At 34.2% G+C, this 24,519-nt stretch overlaps 1 protein-coding gene across 1 annotated transcript in view; it reads right to left on the reverse strand.

Moving 5' to 3' along the window:
- fbxo41 (F-box protein 41) overlaps window positions 1-9,104 on the reverse strand; it is an 80,863-nt gene extending 71,759 nt beyond the window's left edge. The window contains exon 1 of the mRNA XM_056456776.1: window positions 9,038-9,104. The gene's annotated coding sequence lies outside the window, so the exon portion shown is untranslated. The remainder of the gene's footprint in view (window positions 1-9,037) is intronic.
- Window positions 9,105-24,519: the final 15,415 nt, after the last annotated feature.

The following is a 24,519-nucleotide window of genomic DNA, read 5'->3' on the forward strand; positions in this document are numbered from 1 at the left end:
AGGGGGGCTAATAATTCTGACTTCAACTGTATCCTGTATTAAGGAAAGTTGCTGTTAGCCAGGATACAGATTTTAATGTAGCATTTTTTAAATAATGTTGAAATCACACACCATTTTACAATGCGTTATGCCTATGTTTACTAAATTATCTTAATAAATTCCTAAAGAATTAAAGGGAAATTCTTCTACAGCAATATCGCCCCAACCAAACTTTCAGTTTAAAAAAAAGTACAGCCACATAAATAAGCTCATTATGCAAATTTAGGGCACAAATGATGTGTACTGGAAAACCCAATTTACATAATACATATTTATGGTCTTACTCTGCACACTTCATCATGCACGCTATTCCAAAGGAAACTGATTTGTCTTCTACTTTCATCAAAATCTAACAACTTATTCTACCTCAGAAATAATTTTCCAAGACGGGGCCATGATAAAGATTTCTACTCAATTTAATCTCAGTTGATCAAATCAAGTTTATTTAGTCCTACACTTTGTCTGATTAAATATCTTGTCACAGCCAGAATCTGTTCAGAATCTCACAACAGAAGGGTCATCATCTAAGTAGGCATGTGGCACAGCCGATAATGTGATAATTGCTCAAGTATATAAAAATTTTAATTTCTTTACCATTTACTCACAATCAAGTGGTTCTAAACTTAAGATTTTTTTTCTTCAGGTGACCAGATATTCTGTAGAATGATTGAAAAAGTAGACATTGACATCCAAAGTGAGAACAAAAAATGTATGTAATACTATAGACTATGTTTAAAATATCTTCTTTTGTGTTCAACAGAAGAAAGAAACTAAAATTAGCTCAAACAAGTGGAGTATGAGTATGACAGACTTTTTGGGTGAACTGCCCCTTTAAAGTACAAATGAAATCAAAACTAACCATAAGATTTTGATAGCTCACATTGCTAGTTTTGTTGGAACAATTCATCTGTGCATGTCATTAAGAAAAAAAGTTGTTTACCCAAAAATTAAAATCTGAAAATGCACTTCCTGTTTGTTTTTAGTTAAATTCTCAGATTCCGTCTGTCTGAGGTATTGGGTGTAATTGACATACTTAACCACACCACTTCAACTGTCAGATTTGACAGTGCTATGACAACAAACAGAAATGGTGAGGAGGGGGAGTCTGTTAGGTTGTAATAACTCATCCGAAACCCTTTTCCAGATTTTTTTAAATAAAATGCCCACTATACTACATCCAATCAGCTTGCAGTAAAAAAGCCACGCCCACTGTTTTCTCATTTAATATTCCATTTCTCTAGGAACTATGTCACAATATAAAGAAATAAATGGTTGCAGCTTCCAGTTTATGCGGACATGATGTACAGTATTATCATGATATTGACAAAAGCAGGAAAACATGGTTACTTTTAAAAACCAAAAAGAAACATATCAAATAGCACAAGGATTATAAAGTGAAACAGGTAACTGGTATTAGGTACTATAAGGTCTAATTAGTGAACTAAGGTCTGTTAGTTGAATGTTAACTGTTACCGATGGTTAAAAAATGCAATTAAACTTTATTAGCTTTCAGGTGTATTAAATAAAAATGTTTTAATGTTTTCTTATTCTTTTTTTTTATTGAATTATGCATGGGGCAACACAGTGGCTGAGTGGTTCCAGCTGCAGGTCAAAGGGTTGATTCTATTTTTCTCAAAAAGTGGACCGTTTTGCGGTTATAGGCCTCATTTAAGCTATTATTTATTTATAATAATTATATATAATAATTAAATTCTGCATTTTTGTGACATTTTAAGCACCATTTTAGCTGAAATAGATTGTTGGATGGCCATCATAACCAAAAAAGTACATTTAAAAATTCATGGATAACAAAAGCCAAAACAGTATTCAAATTCATTTAAATTTCGGTTCTTTATGGTGCTTTACGGCTTTTCATTGGTCAATTGTTTTGGTCAAAAGATCTTGTTCCAAGATAAAATTTAAAACTTCTCTATTTAAAAACAATACAGAAGTGAAAGATGACTGCACTTCATGCGATTGTGTGTTTTCTTGCACAGCTGGAAGTTGAATTGTGTGCACTGGCCAAAATTGATTAGCTGAAGTCACACTGAGGTGACAGCCAGAAGAGGATTCCACTTGGTCTTAAAACCTTTTTCAGTGGCTTATTTTAACTATTTATGATGGAATAGGAGTCAAAATATGACAAATGAGCTCATATATGGGAGAAATTCTGGACGTTTGTCAGTGAGGAGTGGGTCTTTTGAACCACCCAAACACGCCCTGGCTACGGGCCTGGTCTAAGTCAGTTGGCATTTCTGTGTGGAGTTTGCATGTTCTCGCCGTGTTCATGTGGGTTTATCCCGCTGTGGCGACCCCTGATGAATAAAAGGACTATGAATGAATGAGTGAATGAATTATGCATTAACTAAGAACATCATCTTAGATTAATAAATGCTTTACAAGTAGTTTTCAACATCAGTTTAGTTTAATGAACTAATGTCAACAAAAAGAGACTTAAGTGAAAAACCAAAAATGGGCCTATCAAGACAAAATGATCAGAATATTAATCAATATCTCAAGCATATACCATATTAAAATTTAAAATAATGTTTATTTCTGATAATAAATAGATTGTTAATTCTTTAAGCACTTGGTGGAGTAATGAGCAATAATCAATATTTTTAAAGGCTTTCTAAAAATTTAAATAATAAATAGTTACTGAAAGTATTTACAGTATTGATGTGCCTGCATGTTCATGATAAATTATATTATTAAATATTGGCAATTCTAATCTCAAATGTTCTTGTAAAAAGCGTTAAAGCTGGTTATTTGTTGAAGTTTAGTTCATTTTTGAGTGATACTTCTATGCACTGATTTTGTAAAACCACCATATTTATTTTTGTTTTATCTGATTTAACCACAGCAGCCATCTATTGTTTATATGGACATTTACAAAACCTCAGCAGGTTCTTGAAAATAAAAGGAACTTCAGAGCACATTTAACATCAGTTGGACCACTTGAGATGGATTAACCCAAGAAGTAAAATGGGTTGTGAATGGCATTTCAAGTGCAAGCAAAAAGGCAAAAGTCACGGCAGGAAAATAACTAGCACAACCAGAAGAGCCAACTAAAATAGCAGAATCAAACAGACAACACTAATGCTTGTAAGAAACATGCAAAAAAATCTTGGTATCCACCTCAGCAAAACTAAACAGTGAAGGCTAGGCCAAGGCTGCTCTGGATGCTTGGTTCCAAAACTTAAAGCTCTGCTGGTGAAAGACTCGTCTGGATCCTATTGATCCATGGGATTTCACTGAGCCAATTATCCATCATTAACCACAGCTCATCACATGCCACTAGTCTGGGAAGACATCCCAATAAAACACTAAAGGCCCTCTCACACTTCTCTTTCTGTACCGTGAGCTGATGCAAGCCAATCGATTTCACAATTATGTTATTTTTCACACAGGTTAGCAAACATGCACTTCCACTGAGTGCACTGTTTTATGTGCTTCAATCGCTAAGGAGGACGTGTTCTTAAATAACACACTATTATTGTATTTAGGGCTGGGTGACTGACTTTTCATTAAATCCAATCAATGGATACTTTATATATTGACTATGCATGGAATGATAACTGTTTTTAAGGTTTACCTCGGTTTGGAAAAGTCAAGGTTTTAAAACCGCCCAAATTTTCTGCTGTACCGTTCCTAAGGTATGTAAGATATTTAATTTACGTTTTTTCTATCTATCTATCTATCTATCTATCTATCTATCTATCTATCTATCTATCTATCTATCTATCTATCTATCTATCTATCTATCTATCTATCTATCTATCTATCTGTCTGTCTGTCTGTCTGTCTGTCTGTCTGTCTGTCTGTCTGTCTGTCTGTCTGTCTGTCTGTCTGTCTGTCTGTCTGTCTGTCTGCCTAATCAGTGCTGCAAATCCTCCTTTACACATGGCCACTATATAGTTTGATCCCTCCGAGTCCGCATGTCACAGCAGTCATGACCTACCAGGAATTTCATCAGACAACAGTATCTCCAGAAGAAAGGATCCCCAAAAATGCAGTGAAATTGTAAAGAAATCTGTTTTAGAAACTAATGAAGACAGCTGAAGTCAATGATCTATTTCAATTATTTAGCCTGACATGTTTACTGCTCCAAAATATTTAAAATGTTTCTCAAAATAAAATATACTGTATTTAAAGTGGAAAAAAGTTTTTGTTTTCTACCCAGACATTTAAAAAGAATATATTTTAGAGCAGTTATCACAATATCAGGAAACAGTGATATATTTATCCAAGGTTATCATACTGTTCTAATACAGGCCCATGCCTAATATTGACCATTTTTTACATTTTAAAATAAAATGTAAAAAATGCTTCATATTCGATTGTTTTCTCGCTTGTGTAGAACATCTTTAATTTTTGTTAAAGAATGTAGAAAATATCAAATATATACAAAATAATGAAATATAGAACAAAGTAGGGCTGCACCATATTGGAAAAATCTAACATTGCAAAATTTTCATTTACTGCGATATATTTGAAGTCAGAATTATTAGCCCCCCTTTGATTTTTTTTTTCTTTTTTAAATATTTCCCAAATTATGTTTAACAGAGCAAGGAAATTATCACAGTACGTCAGATAATATTTTTTCTTCTGAAGAAAGTCTTATTTGTTTTATTTCAGCTAGAATAAAAGCAGTTTTAAATTTTTTAAAAACATTTTAAGGTCAAAATTATTTTCCCCTTTAAGCTATTTTTTTTCTCAATATTCTACAGAACAAACCATTGTTATACAGTAACTTGCCTAATTACCCTAACCTGCCTAGTTAACCTAATTAACCTAGTTAAGCCCTTAAATGTCACTTTAAGCTGTATAGAAGTGTCTTGAAAAATATCTAGTCAAATATTATGTACTGTCATCATGGCAAAGATAAAATAAATCAGTTATTAGAAATGAGTTATTAAAACTATTATGTTTAGAAATGTGTTGAAAAAAATCTTTTCTCTAAACAGAAATTGGGGAAAAATATACAGGGGGGCTAACAAATCAGGACGGCTAATAACTCCGACTTCAACTGTATATAAATGAATATTTAACTATAACTAATATTGTGGTAAGAATAGTAAAGTTTGGTAAAGATTTAAAATGACAATGATTTTTTTTGGGCTTTATTGTGATATAGAAATAGCCTGTTAAAGGGCACCTATTTTACCCCTTTTTTTAAGATTTAAGATAAGTCTTTTGTGTCTCCAGAATGTGTCTGTGCAGTTTCAGCTCAAATCAACCTAAAATCAACATCTCGAATAATTGAACATTTTAACTCAACTAGGATTAGTAAACCATTATTTTATTTTTATTTTTTTTTGCCCTCATAGTTCACGGACAAGTTTTGTACAGTAAATATGCTCACATATTACAACTGAGAAATTTTTTGATTGAAGGGTGTATTACTTGTTTTTAAAACAACTGAAGGAAATAAATACGTCAATGTTGAACAACTGAAATTAAAACACACATTGACAAAAACCAACAGTCACTTTTATTCTTATAACAATATTAAAACAAATATCTTGAGCTTTTAGAAACAAAATAAATAATTTTCAGTGTTTTTCATATTAAAAGTAGAAAATAAGCAGTTTCTTTTCTAAGTAAAATAACTCTTGCATATCCTGTAAATAATATTTTATAATGTAAATAATAATTTTAATGAAATGGATAATATGCCATCTCAAGGCATCTCTGGCGCAGCTTACAATCATCGTCAGTGAAGTGCAAAGTAAGGCTTTATTAGTAAGGGTCACGTGACACGTAGGGAAAGTAATTGAAAATATCGTCCTGCAAAAATTTGATTGATTATAGGTTCTGAATGTCGATTTCGATTACTTTTCGATTAATCGGCCAGCCCTAATTCAGGTACAGTTATACATTACGATATGATATTATCATGACATTTTGCCCCCGGTAATGTTAGCACGATGTCTACAATGTACCACAAGAAAACCATCCACAATATATCATATCTGTAAATGAATGGGAAAAAATGCTTAAAAAAGTTATAAGATGTATTTCTTTTACTATTATTTAATAATCAAACGTAATGTAAAATAACATTGTAAATTCTTTATTGCTGATTAACTATAATATATATCGATGATATATATCCCAACAACACAGATCCTGCGATGTGACTATTGCGAATGCACACATTGCGATATCGATGCTGAAATGATATTGTGCAGCCCTAGAACTAAGCTTTCAAAACCAAATGATTATACCCCCAAATATTGCTAAAGCAAAATACAAAATGATTTTACTGAACATTGTACTTTCACGCCTGCAACGTTCTCATCATGTTGTTATTCATGTTTCTGCATATACAGTTGAAGTCAGAATTATTAGCCCGCCTGTTTATTTTTCCTCCCAACTTCTGTTTAACTGAGAGAAGATTTTTTTTCAGCACATTTCTAAACATAATAGTTATAATAACTCATTTCTAATAACTGATTTATTTTATCTTTGCCATGATGACAGTTAATAATCTTTTACAAGATATTTTTCCACACGCTTCTATACAGCTGTGACATTTACAGGCTTAACTAGGTTAATTAGGTTAACTAGGCAGGTTAACTAGGCAAGTTATTGTATAGAGATGATTTGTTCTGTAGACTATCGAAAAAAAATTAGCTTAAAGTGGCTAATAATTTTGACCTTAAAGAGGGTCTTAAATAATTAAAAACTGCTTTTATTCTAGCCGAAATGAAACAAATAAGACTTTATCCAGAAGAAAAAATATTATTAGATATACTGTGAAAATTTCCTTGTTCTGTTCAACATCATTTGGAAAATATTTAAAAAAGAAAAAAAATTCAAAGGGGGGCTAATAATTCTGACTTCAACTGTATATGCATATATTAGAATTAATGGTGAGTCCACACAGGAAGTACACAAACCAGTCCTGAACATGCTTGAAATCAATAGCAGAACAGACACAGGGGACCACCAATGTCTGAAGCTGTAGATAATACTCGCTCTCATTGTCAATTCTCATTAAAGGATAGTTCACCCAAACATGGAAATCATGTCATCATTTACTCACCCTCAAGTGTTTACAAACATGTTTATATACTGTTGAACATAAAAGAATTTATTCTGGAGTATGTTGGAAACTGGTAGCAATTGACTTCCACAATGTCGTCTTTTTTTTAAACTATGGATGTCAGTGGCTACCACTTTCCAACATTCTTCAAAATATTTTCTTTTGTGTTCAACAGAAGAAAGAAACTCACAAAGGTTTTAAACCACTTGAGGGTGAGTAAATAATGACATAATTTCCATGTTTGGGTGAACTATCCCTTTAACGAGAATTGACAATGAGAGCGAGTATTATCTACAGCTTCAGACATTGGTGGTCCCCTGTGTCTGTTCTGATATTGATTTCAAGCATGTTCAGGACTGGTTTGTGTACTTCCTGTGTGGACTCACCATTAATCCTAATATATGCATATACAGTTGAAGTCAGAATTATTAGCCCCCCTTTGAATTTTTTTTTTCTTTTTTAAATATTTCCCAAATGATGTTGAACAGAGCAAGGAAATTTTCACAGTATGTCTGATAATATTTTTTTCTTCTGGAGAAAATGTTATTTCGTTTTATTTCGGTTTTTATTTTTCTACACTTAATTCCACTCAGTATCACAGTAATTCAGTATTCACTCTTGAAATCAGCTCTTTAAAACAGTACCACCACCATTTTTGCGAGAATTTTCAATCACTGAACTGAACTGAACTGAACCTCAACTCTGAAAACTGGACTGACACAGTTTAAATTTACTAGAACTTCTATGTTATGCTGTTTTGACACAATCTACATTGTAAAAGTTATATAAATAAACATGAATTGAATTTGTGTGTAAAAAAATTTCAGCTCTGTGCATTCAACAGTTAAACTAGTTTATAAGTGAAGAATCCTAAAAAGGAGACTACATGGACAAACAACTTTGCATGCATCACATTATTTTAGAATAATAATAAAAAAATATCTAGAATGATGATAATGAATTTGAAGTCTAGTAAAACTTAAAGGAATTAAATTAAATCTGAAATAATTAGAAATCCAATCTACACATTGGCTATTTATTTGGACATTTACACCAAACAATCTAGTTAGTCTTTATAGTGATAACTTTTGTATGACTTTGAAGTAAAACAAATGAAACATCAATTAAAAGAGATAATAATATGTTTTAATTTTTAGTTGGACTGGTTTTAATGTACATTATTACAATATTAAGCCATAAAATTAAGCAGTCTGTAACCTGTCTAAGGCCAAGTGTAACAAAACAAAAGTAAACGCAGGTGTAAATAGCAAGCATCATGATTTAAATTGTTTATAAACAACAGCAAAATTGTTGAACTGATTGAGTTACTGTCCACCATATCTAGAATCGTCCAGACAAGAAAAGGCCGGCGACATTATGGTTTACGTAGGCAGCTATCTAGAAAGGCAGCTCAGTAGGTTTTGAGACACAGCCTATCATTTGACAGGGGATTTCTCCCTAAATAATCAGGATTGTTCTCCGTCTCAATGACAGCTGATGCGGTCGTGGGCAAACATGTCATGTAAGATAAGGGTGGAGGCACTAAATAATCAGAAATGGAGCTCATGCTCTCACTCTCCTGGGTACATAGATGTGAGGGATGATTCCGCATGCGGCTCTACCTCTTTCACATTAACCGTGGAGATGCCACAATTTATGAGACAAATAATAATAATGTCAAGCGCAATTCGAGCATGTCGGTCACGGGCATATATTTGGAGGTATGTTACCTCGCTGCAAATTCGTGCCCGACGGCGCAACCACGGTTCAGCAGATTTTCACCATTTTTCTCCAATAACGTAGGCGAGTCGCGGTATAAATCCGTCTCCTCGAGCTCACTACGTGACCGCCGTTTGATAAAACCAGCTATACCGATGACTAGAAACACGTCGTCCCCGCTGTCACCATCCAAAACATGTTACATGTGTCAGAAAGTGTGCCTCTCACCTCGCAGATCTGTGCCCATTTTCCGCCCGTGCCCAGCAGCCGCTCCAGCAGGATGACGTCACGAGCGCCACTCTCTGCAGCAGAAGACGAGCGCGAGCGAACACGCGTCGCGTAGAGCGGCAAATGAAAAGGGGCGTGTGTGGCGCGCGCCGCAACGAGCACAATACATGCCCTACTTGTCCCGCCAGGAGCTTTTGTTTTTTGTTAGTAAGGTAACCACCGTGTTTCAGGATTTTTATTTGTGTATTGAAGGATGAAAAGCTTTGCGGATTGTTTTGAGTCCGAACGTGATGATGTAGGCTAGCTACGCCACACAGTGTGTGATGCACGCTATATGCATTTTATTATACAGTCGTCATCATAACTTTTATGGCAAATTACTAAAATATATATTTTATTGTTGTGCTGTAAAAAACAGCTTTAAATTGCTGTGAGGGATTGAACTACAGAATGTTTAATTGTTAATGTTTTGAAGTATGTGCTGCACATGCGCAGCATTCGACATACAATTAAATATTGTGAATAAAGTATAGTAATAATAATAGGATAACATATATAGTAATTTATAATTATAAATAATGTAATATTATATTAGTATATAGTATTTATCCATTTAAACCCAAGAAAAAAAATGTTTGGATTGCATTTTTTAACTCCTAATGTCGCTAGTTAACACACTCATAATTTCTAAAATATCAGCCTTTATCAAATGGTTGATATGTCGGTTTATGGTAAAAGTACCGGACTTAATACATACCAGCCTATGAAAAATCAGAAAATATGAAGTGTAAGACCAATTTATAAAAATAATCTAAATAAAACAGTTTTGAATTCTAAATCACCATTTTTAAAGTATGCCATAAAATATTTCAGATTCTCATTTAATATGTTTTCTTGTTTTTTGTATTTTTTTTTTTAAACAATAAAACCAAAATCAAGTGTAGTGCAACAGGATGTTTGTTTGATTAGATTGTCAATCGTTTGGTAGAGGGGCAGTCAAAGGGTTAAACCATTTTTCACCAAAATATGAAAATCAGCACATCAGAAAACATTTTTACCATGATTTACAGAAGGCACCAACTAAAAATACTGCCAGGCATATTTAGAATATAGAAGATAATTTTATGAGGCATTAAAAGGCTATTTATTTATCACAATAAAGCCCAAAAATCATTGTCATTTTAAATCTTTAATAAACTTTGCTATTCTTCCCTATATTTTACAGATTAGTCAGCAAGAAGTTTTATGTTATTTAAAATAGATTAAAATGTACTTAATTATTTGTTTATATATAAAGTCAGAATTATAAGCCCTCCTGAATTAATAGCCGCCATGTATATTTTGTCCCCCATTTCTGTTTAATGGAAAGATTTTTTTTCTGCTTATAGGCAACATACATTAGATCAAATATACAGTGAATACAAAAACACAAAGAGAATATTAATAATTAAACTTGGACAAAATATTTATTTTACTTTTCAAAGTGAATATATTTTTTGTGATTTTTTTTTTTTTTTTGATTTGCTGCTCTGTTGTGATAATTGATAGTGCTCAGTCATTAATAAAGGTTCCCATCAATGTTGTCATTTTTTCAGCTACTTTTATTATGGAAGGCATATACATTTTAATTTCATGATTATTTGTTGAATATAAAGTTTTAAAATAATAATAAATAAGAAAAGTATTAATGTTGTTGTGTCACTTTTGATCAATTAAATCTGTACCTTTTTAAGAAAATGCATTTTTGAATTATACTTTTAAATGACCGTATAGCATATATAGTAAATAATAATAATAATAATAAATAATTTAATATTATATTAGTATATATACACTGTAAAACCCAAAAAGTTATGGTTACTCAAATTATTTGAGGAAACCGATTTCAACAAACCATTTAACTTAAAAACCTAATGAGTACTGTGAACTTAATCCATTTGAGTAAACGAAGCAATTTGAGCACAGTAAAATTCAATAAATGAAGAGAGCTCAAACCATTTTAGGAAACCATTTGCTACAAACCATATGAGTTCAAAAACTAATCTTCATGAGTACAATGAACTTACTTCATTTAAGTTGAAGTAATGAGCTAAGAGTTCAAAATTCTTTTTAAATGAGTAGAACTTTCAGTAAATTTTGAGTTTACTATACTAATTTCATTTGATAAAGTCGACTGTTGGGTTTTACAGTGTAGAATTTATAACATTTTTTTCACCAAAATATGAAACACAACGTCAGAAATGTTTCCTGAACAGCAAATCAGCATATCAGAATTATTTAGGAAGAAACATATGACAATGAAGCCTGGAGTAGGTGCTGAAAATTGAGATTTGAATCTTACAAGAGAGATTTTAAGAAATAGTGTAAAATTGTAAAAGTATATAATTGTGTAGAACTGCAGTGTAGAATTGTCCTGTCTCCATAAGTGCTTTCTGAGGCTTGATGTTTAACAGCAGCTGGATAAATTTGTAAAAAGCCCAGTGAAAAAGATTAATAAGAGCAACATTACAGTCTGAACTTCGAGGATTTCCCTTCAGAATAACATCAGCGCCATCTACTGGTTGCATTGGTAATACGCACTAGGTACCCAATTTAAATCTATCTATCTATCTATCTATCTATCTATCTATCTATCTATCTATCTATCTATCTATCTATCTATCTATCTATCTATCTATCTATCTATCTATCTATCTATCTATCTATCTATCTATCTGTCTGTCTGTCTGTCTGTCTGTCTGTCTGTCTGTCTGTCTGTCTGTCTGTCTGCCTAATCAGTGCTGCAAATCCTCCTTTACACATGGCCACTATACAGTTTGGTCCCTCCGCATGTCACAGCAGTCATGACCTACCAGGAATTTCATCAGACCTTCATCAGTTCCCTTAGCTTTATCCATTCCCTTCCCAGATAACAATGTTCAGTCTTGTTATCTGCAAAGGAGCATCACATAATTGTGTGTGTTCCAGTGTCCTCCTCGAACAGCCTTTTTTTAATGAGACCAGTAATTCTTAAACACCTGCTGCAGATGAAACGCTGTCGTCTTCAACACCGCTCAATTATAGCAAGTGTTCCCCCCCCCTAACCCTTCCACACACACATACACAAATGCACGCACACATTCTCTCTACAGTCTTTTTAATTCAGACATTTCAAGAAGTGACAACCACACTATGGGCTAATTACTAGCCTGTCATCCACCTTTGTATTTTGATGGATTCCATTCATGACGTGCAGTGCTTTTCCATAGCTTTTTAGCAATAAATGCTTACTGAGGATATTATTAGCTTCTGTTTGCTTAGCAACGATAGCATGTGTCTGAAATGTGTCGCTTTTTCTGCTGTAATTTAAACACTGAGACATTGCAGACATGCAGCTCTGGAGCAAAGCAAGCAATCAGAATAAAATCTCTTAGCATAATGTGTGTAAATGGTATGTTGCTGTGCATAAAATGTGCACTGCTTTTTGCAGCCAAATGGAAGTCAATGTACCTGCACACCATATGCATAAGACTTACTCACATGCTGTATTACAAGAGTACTATCAACAGGGGACAGCAAAAGCTTCTCAAAAGGGGCAAACAACTGCATGTACCACAACCACAGAATTGCTGTCACATGTTAATTCACTAAGACCATGAAAAACATAAGACGAATGAATGTGCATGCAGTACAGCTTTGATGCTGTGTGATAATTAACATAATCAAAGACACTTGCAGCTTAAATGAGAAGCCATTTATACAGTTTCATTAAATTGACCTACATAAAACATTTTTTTCAGAAAGACACCAACTAAAAATACTGCCAGGCATGTTTAGAATAGAAATATTTTTAAGAGACAATAAACCTATGATGAAAATCATCTTTTTTAAGCTGTTTGGACAGAACTGTGTGTAGGTATAGTGTGTCCACAGTCATATTGGAGTGATATAAAGACAATAAGTCTCTTTTTTTAATTTCCTGATGTTAAAATAGGATCCAAATCCCTCCCATTTTGAGGCCCAACGCATTGTGACATAGGAGTGCGGTTTCCCCGCCCACCAAATTGATTGACATCCGCGTATTTACGTGTCTCCGTAGTAACGTGTATAATAATATCAACAAGACAGGATGTGCACAAAGCAACTGGGATTAAAAGATCTGTTCAGTGCTCTGTGATCATCAATCATCATCAAATGCGATCAAGAATGAGTTTTACAAGTTTAACACGTTTATAAAACAGTGCATGTTTGTAATGAATTACAGTGATTTTACCGTCTTTATCACCACAGCTGCATATCAGAACAATTCTAAAAAAAGATGCTTCAATCCCGCTTTGTGGACGTTAAATCGTTTTTTTCTAAATTAACATAACATTAACATATCCTGTCACATTTGCGTGCAAAAACAGTGTAACGCGCTGTGTGTCTGTGTGTATGTGCATGAACTGTTGAGATATTGTGTGTTACTTATCGTCGCAGAAAGGCTTGAATTAACTTAACAACAAATACATCAAAAAGTCATTGTGAAAGTTCTTGCTGTAGTATTTCTCACAAACGTTACGTAAGATCTGCTTTCTTCATGTCTGTCACTGTGCTGTTTATCTGAAGCAGCCGAGGCAGAGATTGAGGCACACTCTGACAGGCACGTGGGATGGTGGCCGGGGAGAACTAGCACTAAAGGCACAGGCAACAAAAACAGAGACATATTGTTCAAAGCAGAAAATTCTAAAATTCTGAAAGGTGTAATAAATAATCTAATGGGTGTTTTGAGCTGAAACTGTACAGACACATTCTGGAGACACAAAAGACTTAGCTTAAATCTTGAAAAAGAGGTAAAATAGGTGCTCTTTAACAGGCTATTTCTATATTACAATAAATCCCCCCCAAAAAATCATTGTCATTTTAAATCTTTACCAAACTTTACTATTCTTACCACTATATTATAGACCTTTGTCACCAAGAAGTTTTATGTTATTTAAAAAAGAAAAAAAATGCAGTTATAGTTAAATATTCATTTATATACAGTTGAAGTCGGAGTTATTAGCCGTCTTGATTTGTTAGCCCCCCTGTGTATTTTTCCACAATTTCTGTTTAACGGAGAGAAGATTTTTTTCTACACATTTCTAAACATAATAGTTTTAATAACTCATTTCTAATAACTGATTTAAGACAGTAAATAATATTTTTATAAATAATATTTTATCTTTGCCATGATGACCGTACATAATATTTTACTAGATATTTTCAAGACATTAGTATTTAACTTAAAGTGCAATTTAAAGGCTAGGCAGGTTAGGGTAATTAGGCAAGTCATTGTATAATGATGGTTTGTTGTGTAGATAATCGAAAATAAAAATGCTTAAAGGGGCTAATAATATCAACCTTAAAATGGTTTTAAAAAATTCAAAACTGCTTTTATTCTAGCCAAAATAAAACAAATAAGACTTTCTTTAAAAAGAAAAATTTTATCAGAAATACAGTGAAAATTTTCTTGCTCTGTTAAACATAATTTAGAAAATATTTGAAAAAGGAAAAAATTTGAGGGTTAATCATTTTGACTTCTGTATATTCAAAAGTATGGGTCAGCCTTTATTCTGAACCAGACAACTTGAAAAAAAAACTCTGGATTTATTAGTTATGTGAATTTTTGTTTTATTCTATATACTATATATTGATGAGGTTTCTTCCATTTTTTCACATTGATTATCGTTGCCATTAAATAACAGAATGAGTGCCATGTTTTCATAATCGCTTATGCAAATGTTTACACAACACAATATCAATGTTAAGAAATGAATATCTCCATAATCAATAATACCCCTGATTTTCAATCACTTCAAATCATGTTCAAATACATCACACGCATAAAGTTTGTTTTCTCAGTGAAATATTGCGGTCCAAACAATAAGCATGTATGTGCTAATAATATGACTCAAGAGGCCATTGAGCATAATGAGAGGAAAATATGAACAAAAAAGGCTCAAGTGAAGGGTGTGATTATAACAGGCACACAGTATGCATATCAGCCTAGATTAGGCACTACATGCCACAAACCACATTTCAAGGACTGTTAGCTTACTGAAGACCTTCACAGGCAGGCGATTTTTAAAACTGGCACATCGAGTCAAACTTGTGCACGAAAAAAAATCCTAGTAATCTTTATGCGTTAACGACACTGTGCAGATAAATGTGTGAAAATCACGTTCAGCAATGACAATAGTACAGACCTCTGCATTCTTAGCTTGAGCCACAGATGTTGCCATAGTAACAGAGTATATCTTATCAAGTATGGCTCTTGTGTGTGTGCGTGTGTGTGTGTGTGTGTGTTTCTGCAACTTATTTGGGCTTTCAGTGTAGGTATGACAACAGGCTGTTGAGTTGTTACACTGATTTGCATTTTAATAGATTTAACAGCTATGTGTTTGTTTAACCTCGATCAAAAGGATCACGCCGCAGCCATATAGCTGGAATTAAGATCAATATGGGCTTTTATGTAAATGGTAAAAGACACTTGTAAACTAAAAATAGCCGGATTCCAATGTTAGGGTGGATGTGGCTGTCAGAAGTATTAACTGTACACCAAGCCAGTAATTCTTCACACCTCTGAAAAAAATGCATCCAGTTTCATAATGATTCAAATATTTGCATCCCGAGGGGAACTGACAATCCCAGGCATGGGTGATTGACAGGTGAAACTGTTCCAAACCCCAGCTTTGACGCTCGTGCGATCTGCTGTGAGTTATAAGGCAACATGAATTTCACTTCCTTAGCCCTTAATTCAACAACGTCTCCATAAAGCGAGACGGGTGGCCCATGGCCCTTGTTGCATATCCATACAGACTAAATTGTTTGAACCTGTTAGACTTTATAGCCCCCGCTCTGCTCAGGGAATGGCCTGGCGCACATCCCATTGTCAAATATAATGAGGGTGTTTGATGTGAGGCCAGTGTGGCACATAATGAGGCGCACATAAAAGCACATCTGGCCAATGCTGACCACTGCTGGAGCAACTCTTAGCCCTGGTGGCCTGGACATAAGATTTGGGCCCATTTTAATGGAGATGTGCAAACACTACATCGAAATAATGTAGATGTGTATGCTGTCTTGAATTTAGAAGGCACCAGCATGTACAATTTTTAAACTTTTCATGTAAATTTGCAATATTTGTGTAATTTTTTTATGTAATTTTAAATTCTTTATGATTGATTGTTAATTAAATAGAGAAATGAACAAAACTTTAAATGAATGTAAAAGTACATAATAAAGAGCTGTTTGTCCATTGAGGTCCAAAACAACGTTGAAGAGTTTACTAATTTATTTTTATGGGGATAACATTGGAATTTTTTCTTTTTTTTTTGCTACAGAAAAAATGGAAGTGTGTTACTTTATCATTAGTGATAATTTCAACGCTTTTGTGCCCATTTGTTTAATTTAATTGTAAATAGTTTAATATCAATTAAATATAATTTAATATCAAATTACAAAACAATATTGTAAAATTTATCTATGAGCAATTCCAGCATTATGGATGTGATATTTGCAGTAAAAACTCAAAACTAAATTTACAGAGAAAGTGTATGTTGAAATTATATTAAAACATCTGTTTATATTTTCCAAAACAATTAACCACAGACTGAGATCAGAAAACTATCAATCTGTAAACAATTTTTATACTTTAAATGAGGAAAATAAACTTGCGATATGGATGTGACCAAAAAAGTTAGCAAGTTCACAGTTTACAAGATACTTTGTAAAAATTCAGTGAATTAAACTGCACAGCCCAAAAGGAAAATTGCTGATCAAAGGATAAGAGTTGGCTCTTTATAGAACAAAAATGATTGATTTTATTCATTTTACATTTTTGCATTTATAAGGAAAAAACTTCGCTATGGATGTGGCGTCTCTCCATTATGATGTGACAGTTGTGAAACTGCTACTTGTGTGACTTTGGTAAATCAAATATAATTTGTTGAAATCACTGACAGAGACATGTTTGAGTATTTCTACAGTACTGTGAAATACAAGCCTAGACAAAAAACTTAGAAAGGGTTTCGCTATATTGATGACAACTTAGATTTTTTTTTATGGCAAGGTTGACATTTGCTCGTATTTGGAAATTAAAACTATGCATTACCTTATACTTTTCAAAGAAAACCAGAAATAGAACATTCCCAAAAGACCCCACATGACACATCACATATCATTCTATTAATTTAGAGAAATTTAGCATTTAGTGAAAATAAACTATGGGTCAAGTAACGTTCCATTATCATTTATTTTAAAACTATATAAATACAGGTAGGAATAATCATATTTTATAATTGCACTCACAAATCTTTTACATTGAAGAGTAAGTGATTATATAAAATTCTATCATAATTTAAATGATTAAAAACTTCTTGCTGAAGGATCTTTTCTAGGTAAACTATTTTGATGTAGTGTATTTTAGGTTAACTATTTTAACCATTTCGTTTTTCATTCCCCTTAAATAGGTTTAAAAATATTTATCATATTCAATATTTTTGTGTCTAAATTGACACCATCTTGTATACAAATATACACCAGCTGACAAAAGTCTTGTTGTCAATCCAAGTTGTACGAGCAAAAAATAATAACTTGACTTCTAGTAAATCATTTGGAAAAGTGGCAGAAGGTAGATTTGTTTAGATGAATCATCTGTTGAACTGCATCCCAATCAACATAAATACTGCAGAAGACCTATTGGAACCCACATGGACCCAAAATTTTCTCAGAGAAATCAGTCAAGTTTGGTGATGGAAAAATCATGGTTTGGAGTTACATTTAGTATGGAGATGTGCGAGAGCTCTGCAGAGTGGATGGTACATTGACAGCCTGAGGTATCAAGACATTTGTGTGGCTCATTACATTGCAAACGACAGGAGAGGCAAATTCTTCAGTAGGATAGTGCTCCTCTTCACAATTCAGCCTCCACATCAAAGTTCCTGAAAGCAAAGAAGGTCAAGGTGGTCCAGGGTTGGCCAGCCCAGTCACCAGACATAAACATTATTGAGCATGTCTGGGGTAAGATGAAGGAGGAGGCATTGAAGATGAATCCAAAGAATCTTGATAGACTCTGGGAGTCCTGCAAGAACACTTTATTTGCCATTTGCCATTGCAGAGATGTATGGATGAAGTCATCCAAGCTCAGGGGAATCATATACAATTAATTATTTTTCCACTGCACCATGGCTTTATAGTCTATACTGTACACTGTTTCTGTTAAATGACAAGACTTTAGTCTAATCAAAGTTAGATCTTACTGTCCTAATTAAATAATAAAAAAATCAAGGCATGATCATATTTTATTTTGGTAAAATAAGCTAAATCTAGAGGCCTTTGTCTTTCATATAAGCCACTTCTGATACCAAATTATCAACTAGAGGTTATTTGTTGTTCCTAAAACTTGGATAGGTGACAACTTTTGTCAAGTAGTGTATATAGATACAGTTGAAGTCAGAATAATTAGCCCCCTGAATTATTAGCCCCCTATTTATTTTTTCCCCAAATTCTGTTTAATTGAGAGATTTTTTCAGCACATTTCTAAACATAATAGTTTTAATAACTCATTTCTAATAACTGATTTATTTTATCTTCGCCGTGATGGCAGTAAATATTTTATTAGATATTTTTCAAGACACTTCTATACAGCTTAAAGTGGCATTTAAAAGCTTAACTAGGTCGTTTAGGTTAACTAGGCAGGTTAGGGCAATTAGGCAAGTTGTTGTATAACAATGTTTTTTCTGTAGACTATCAGAAAAAAATATAGCTTAAAAGGGCTAATAATTTAGTCCTTAAAATGGTATTTTAAAAAATTAAAAACTGCTTTTATTCTAGCTGAAATATAAAAATGAGACTTTCTCCAGAAGAAAAAATATTATCAGACATACTGGGGAAATTTCCTTGCTCTGTTGAAGATCATTTGGGAAATATTTAAAAAAGAAAAAACATTTAAAGGGGGGCTAATAATTCTGACTTCAACTGTATATAAAACTGCATGACACTTTTATTATTTTAAGACCTAATTCCCCCTCCCTCTTTTGTCTTTGATGTATATGCTTGTTCAAATTTACAGATATAGGTTGTACACATCTGCCAATATGCCATTCTATAATACCAGAAACACCATTCTCATTATATTTTTTATGGAGAATATCTGGTAACCTCAGCTAAACTTAACAGGATCTTTTTAAGTGTTCAGTTGGACAAAATACAATCCCTACAAACTAATATCCCAAATAATATGTAGATCCATCAACCCGCGTGTTATCAGCTGAAATGTGGCATCTATCACTGTATAAATAAAGATGGACGATATGTTCGTGCCTGTGGAGATCTTTGACATGTTCAATTGTTAGACCGAGCCTACAGGATGCCCATAACTTTACCTCAGACATCCAGATACACTGTACTGGGTTAATACTTAACCTGTACATCCTGCCACCAGCCTGTTAAGCACAAAGAAGCAAACCCTGTAGATCAGCCCAGTGAAGGAATAGGCTTCCCTCTTAACACTGTTTCCCTCACTCAAGTGATCGCCAATGGCAGAAGGCTGACACTTCATGAATGCATTAAGCCATCAATCCAATCCACTGTCAATGCTCACTGAGAAAAGGACGAGGAACAGGATTGGGATCCATCTCCCACTGACTTCTAATAGATCTGAATGGGCAGCCAACACTGAGAGGATGTAAACGGCATCTAACAAGCCGTGAACGTCAAGGGATCAAAGGTGCTCCTGCTGGTTGATGTATAGAGTACTTTAAGAATAGAAACTAGATTTTTTTTAAAGTTGTCAAAGCGATGCTCATTTTGGCTTCACGAAGCCTGCCAAGAAAGTTTGATTAGATTGAAGTTTGACTGCTTAATGCATAGATAGATAGATAGATAGATAGATAGATAGATAGATAGATAGATAGATAGATAGATAGATAGATAGATAGATAGATAGATAGATAGGTAGGTAGGTAGGTAGGTAGGTAGGTAGGTAGGTAGGTAGGTAGGTAGGTAGGTAGGTAGGTAGGTAGATAGATAGATAGATAGATAGATAGATAGATAGATAGATAGATAGATAGATAGATAGATAGATAGATAGATAGATAGATAGATAGATAGATAGATAGATAGATAGATAGATAGATAGATAGATAGATAGATAGATAGATGGTTCTTATGGTTTATAAAAGGATTTGGTGAAAGTAATATTTCTTCCATTCTTCCATATAATTTATATACTATTTAAAGAAAATCCTGACTTAGACCATTAGTCTATGTGCATGTCTGCATAAGACTATTAGCACCATATTTTACCATAAAAAATGTAGTTCTAGTTATCATGTTCTTCTGTTTCGATCCACATATTATTTTTAGATATTGTGTTTCATGTTTTATTCATCTTGATTTATCAGATCAGTCCTCTTGTGTGTTTTTTTTTTTTGTGGTTAAACTGAAGTGAACTGTGGGACTAAAGGCTGGGACTCACCAAGCCGATGATGAGCAGTTGGGTAGTGTTGTATGTTTGGTGTTTTCCACACGATGCCTCTTGTTAGACTCACGCTGGAAGGAGTTTGCCAAACTCATCATGTACAATCGGTTTCAGCCATTGGTGAGAAAGAGTGTTCTGATTGGCCGTTCGGCTACATACAAAACTGAAGCAATGAAACAAAACAAATGATCAAGGTGGAACACAGAAGCCGGCAGCCATTTTGTTGCATTTCTTAAATATTTGCAAACAATTTGGATTTGATGTTCAGACATGTTTGCAAGAGTAAATCTCTGAGTGGTGAGCAAGGAGTGCTGTGAGAATAGTATGTAAATGCTGCTTTATTTATGGTTTGTATGTGTGCATAATTGTATAATAATATTAATAATTCATTTATTTTATTTTCGGCTTAGTGCCTTTATTAATCCGGGGTCGCCACAGAGGAATGAACTGCCAACTTATCCAGCACATGTTTTTACGCAGCGGATGCCCTTCCAGCCTTAACCCATCACCGGGAAACATCCACACACACATACACTATGGACAATTTTGCCTACCTAATTCATCTATACCACATCTTTGGATTTGTGGGGGAAACCGGAGCACCCGGAGGAAACCCACGTGAACACGGGGAGAACATGCAAACTCCACACAGAAACGCCAACTGACCCAGCCGGGGCTCGAACCAGTAACCTTCTTGAGGCGAACGTGCTTCCCACTATATTACTATTACTATTCCCACTATATTTATTGAAAAATAAATATAACAATATAAAGAAGGGGTGTGTGTATGGGGTGGTTCACCCAGGGTGCCATTTAAACTAAAACCGCCACTGTTCATAGACAGAACCAGATTCAGCTGACGCACAGTGACAACATTTGATGTCAGCTTGGTGTGTCCAGGGCTTTATAGTGTTGACTATGTTATTAGAGTTGAGTATTAGAGTATGGCAATACAAACAGTCAAGGGAAGAATTATCACTAAATTCATTCATTCATTCATTTTCCTTCGGCTTAGTCCCTTATTCATCAGATGTCGCCACAGCGGAATGAACCACCAGCAAATATCCAGCAAATGTTTCATGCAACAGATGCCCTTCCAGCCGCGACCCAGTACTGGGAAACACACATACACTCTCATTCACCCATATACACTATGGCCAGTTTGGCTTGTATAATTCACCTATACAGCATTTCTTTGAACTGTGGGGGAACCATGAGGAGAACATGCAAACTACATACAGAAACACCAACTGACCCAGTTGGGGCTCAAACCAGTGACCACAGTGTTAACCACAGAGCCATCGTGTCACTCAATTATCACTAAATAATACATTAAATTTCAATTAGTTTTCCCCAAACTCTACATGCACAGAACATTTGGAATATATGCCATGTGTCACATGGGACCATTCTTTGATTTGGGTCTTTTTCAAAAGCTTGATGCTGGTTGCTATTCACTGCCATTTTATGAACAAGCTTAATCAGGAGATTTTTTATTATTATTATTATTATTATTATTTCTCATGTTGCATAATGCATATAACATCAGAAAAGCATCAGGGTGAGTAAACAATGACTGAATGTTCATTTTGAGCTGAACGATCCCTTTAACAGAACGTTAGCTTTGACAAAAGTCTTTGATTTGTCAGCAAAATGAAGCAGATTAAAATCAAAGTTGTGAAAAATAGCTCAAGTGCCCTCGCTGATAGAAAATCTCACATCTATCTAGGTGAAGATTGTGTTGTGTCCAGGGAGTGACCATGTCTTATATATATCCTAATGTAATTTCATACAGAGAGCAGTGTAGCCAAATCTCTATCGGAAACACTTCCTCTCAGTAGTAAATGCTGATAATTACTGTAGAGAAGAGTCTACATGTGTCCTCCCAGTGCTTCACACACATCTCACCTGATGTGGCCTCTCGAGGATAAGAAAACTAGGCTTTCTGCTAAGAGGAAACAACTGTTGTTTCCTGCCCTGCTTTTAAAGGTATTGTCCTATTTAATTTGCACACACACACACATCAGCATTCAGCCTATGTCATTTCAGTAATTAACACACGTTAGAAGAAGTCAAATAATTATACAATTTATAATGGCCTGGTAATTAAGGGTATAATTGAAGGGTTTTTCTGAGTGCTCAAGCACTGTAGGATACTAGCAGAGGTCAGTTTCGTCCTCCGTCATGCTCTTGCCTACCTACTGGTCAAGTAGAGTCCTTAAAGAGCTACTGTGTTTTCACAGCAAGGTCCCCGAAAAGATCTCCCACATTTCAGAGCCCCCCTTCACTCTCTGTGACAATCCATTTCCAGTAAAAAGCCACAGTGGGAGGGAGCGGATCTCAGTGTGAAGGAGAGGGGGTGGGGAGATGACAAGGCTCTTACGCTTCAGTTTCTGCTCAAACAGATGGGAAAAAAAGAATAAAAATCTTACTTTTTTCACAATACCATGCACATATTCCCCAATGACCAATAACAAATAACACAGCTTGAAAACAAGCCTAAAACGAACCAGATTAAACAAAGAATTTAATATTTCTGGTCATCAGTGTGTGCCAGAGACGGTTAATGAGGTTGTAATGCTCTTAAATCTCCCATAATGTGTAGCACAGATGAGACCCAATTATATAATAACACTTTTGAAAAACAAATTAAAGCAGATTTCAATGCAATACTTATGGTGCGTATTAACACCGACATGCACATTCGTCTGGATGTCGAAATGTTAGCTGCTTAATATTTCTGTGGAAACTTTTGTGCGTTTATTATGGTTTTTTTTTTTTTGATGAATTAAAAACTCCTGTAACAATAAAAGTTTAAATGCACAGTCTCAATCGATTTAATGTGAATATAAAGTATATATTATCTTATCTATACACTGTAAAACCCAACGGTCAACTTTATCAAATGAAATGAGTGTAGCTAACTCAAAATTTACTGAAAGTTAACTCTACTCATTTGAAAAGAGTTTTGAACTCAGCGTTGAAGGTAATTAAATACCTCATTACTTCAACTTAAATGGAGTAAATTCACTGTACTCATATTGATTAGATTTTTTAACTCAATTGGTTTGTAGCAATCGGTTTCCTCAAATGGTTTGAGTTGCCTTAACTTATTGGGTTTTACAGTACTCAGTTGGTTTGAGTTCTCTTCATTTAATGGGTTTTACTTTGCTCAAAATGCTTCATTTACTCAAATGGATTAAGTTCACAGTACTCATTAGGATTAGTTTTTGAACTTAAATGGTTTGTTGCAATCGATTTCCTCAAATGGTTTGAGTTACCTTAACTTATTGGGTTTTACAGTGTATTTTATCTTACTTAACGCAAACTTACCACAGAACAGTATCATGATTTTCAATTTCAACAATTGATCATTATAAAAAATGTTTCCAAAATCAGCATAATAGAGTCTTTAGTGATGATTTACAGATGAATTAACTGAATTTTTAAAATATATTAAAATAAAAAAAAACAATATTGCTGTTTCGTTGTATTTTGGCCTTCCTTGAGCATATAAGACAAATTGAAAAATCTGTTTTAAAATCTTTAGTACACTACCTGACAAAAGTCTTGTCGTCAATCCCAGTTGTAAGAGGAACAAATAATAGCTTGACTTCTGGTTGATCATTTGGAAAAGTGTCAGTAGGTAGATTTTTCAGATGAATCATCTGTTGAACTGCATCCCAATCATCACAAATACTGCAGAAGACCTTTTGAAACCCACATGGACCCAAAATTCTTACAGCAATCAGTCAAGTTTGGTGAGGAAAAAATTATGGTTTGGGGTTACATTCAGTATGTGCGAGAGATCTGGAGAATAGATGGCAACATCAACAGCCTGAGGTATCAAGAGATTTGTCCTGCCCTTTACATTACAAACCTGAGGAGAATGTAAATTCTTCAGCAGGATAGCGCTCCTTCTCATACTTCAGCCTCCACATCAAAGTTCCTGAAAGCAAAGAAGGTCAAGGTGCTCCAGGATTGGTCAGCCCAGTCACCA

This window comes from Danio aesculapii, chromosome 1, assembly GCF_903798145.1.
Source record: "Danio aesculapii chromosome 1, fDanAes4.1, whole genome shotgun sequence".
NCBI classification, from domain to species: domain Eukaryota; kingdom Metazoa; phylum Chordata; class Actinopteri; order Cypriniformes; family Danionidae; genus Danio; species Danio aesculapii.